Below are 2,003 nucleotides of genomic sequence, written 5' to 3' on the forward strand. Positions count from 1 at the left end.
GCATAAATGAATTAATGTATGTATAAATAAAGAGAAGTACAGAAAAGAAAGAAAAATAGAGAAATAATTTAGTAAAGAAAAAAGAAATATATAAAAAATTACTTTCCCTTCATCGTGAGTATAAACTATTTTAGCAATTTATCACTTCTCTCTAATTCTTTCAAATCTCTAATCTGATCTAATCTAACCTTCAAGTAATGTCGTAGGTGTTGGTTTTTTTTCATTTTTTTCTTTGTCTCACAATTTTTCACAAAACTCAACAAGACTTTAACAAAATCTCTTTTGTAAATCCACTGTAAGAAAGTTATGCAGATACTGTAACTTTTTCCATATAATTCTTGGAGCCTGTCTTTTAAAAATCCACTCTCAAATCAATTGCATTGATCTGAAAGTGGACTTTCCACTTTGTTCCTCTTCCATAATATTGCTATATATCATACTTAGAGACCACCTATCTCCCTTACAGACTTACCATGTTTTAAAGATAATCTATCTACAATGGGAGAAACGCCTAAAATTAACTTCTGGGTCTGTTGTTCACAGATACCCTTCAACTTGTCCAATATTAGGTATTAACTTGATGACTGGAGACAGATTTTGGAACATTTAGCATGAAAGGCATATATTTTTCAGCTAAGTTGAGAGTCTTCTTAACTGAGACTACATTTTCAAGGGATTGCAGATCCCAAAGAATACTACATCTGGATGGACTTCATTCATAGTTTCCTAAAGCACTTTTGAGATGATTTGCTCAGGTGTGTACATGTAAAAATGTTACATACACTGTAATAAGTCCCATCAGTGATAGTTTTGTGCCAAGGTGGGTTTATGATTGTTTTCTTGATTCCTTTGTAGTGTATGTGTGTGTCTGAGTGTATGCATACATAGTGCATATACAATACTGTCCACATAGTGCATATACAATACTGTTCATTATTTTCTGTTTTAAATGCTTTTTAAATGCTTTTTAGCCCCTAAGCCACCATGCTTCTTTCCAGCAGAGGGATGGATTTCATTCGGATTTTAACCCTTTTGCCCTTTAGTCCCGGGTGTGAGAACGTGTGTGTGATGAACTTACCAGCTTTACACATATGAATTTCTTGCTCTGTTCTTTTTGTCTGGCAAAACTCAGAGTTTCTTGTCAGTTCCACTAATGTTTATTCCTCTTTGCTTCCCCTTGGTGCTGACAAGGCCAACAAAAACCATGTCCATTGTAGAGATTCTGGGAAATGTCCACCCTTCTGTCCTGCTTGCTTGTCACTGTGCTGGAGCTTTGCTAAAGGGAGAGAAAGCATTAAAGGACCAATTGTTTCCAATTCTTAAAACATGCAAAAGGATTTTTAAAGTAATGTGTATATACAGTTTATGTTCATTGTGCCACGTATTATGAGACTGCTTCTTCTTTAGTAGCCTGACCATATACATATCACAAATAACATTGTTTTTGTGATTTTTTTTCTTCTCTTTAAACTAAATATTTTCTGTGATTATATAAAAGATAAACAAGATGGAAAAATAACACAGTAGGAAAAAAAATAACACCTTATTCGAAACCACCGGCATTTCTAGCATGAAGTAATTTAACAATCTGCAGAGCAACAGATTCTCACAATATAATAAAAGCCCAGAGTTTCTTAATGATATGAGGAGATGAGACAAGCCATTCACTACATCTTAAAACACAATGATTATCAATTCATTTCACTTTAATGTGTGGTTTTCTCGTCTGATGACAAACCAAGGATTTTAAAGCACAGGTTTCAAAGAAATGAACCTGGCTTTACTTGGAGTCATTGGAGTGGAGTTATCATTTGGGAAGATTTTTGAAGTATCTGAATAGGATGAAATGAAATGAAATAAAATGAATCAACATGATGCCTGATGAGACGTATCATGTATTCAACCATTAATAGTTGTAGCTATTGTTTCTGTTGTTTTTCTCTCAACCTACAGTATCTCTTGTCCTGTGGATTTACTTCACTTTTAATCATGAGATACATTTA

This window comes from Protobothrops mucrosquamatus, unplaced genomic scaffold (genome assembly GCF_001527695.2).
Source record: "Protobothrops mucrosquamatus isolate PMUCROS unplaced genomic scaffold, P.Mucros_1.0 scaffold1137, whole genome shotgun sequence".
Classification (NCBI taxonomy): Eukaryota; Metazoa; Chordata; class Lepidosauria; order Squamata; family Viperidae; genus Protobothrops; species Protobothrops mucrosquamatus.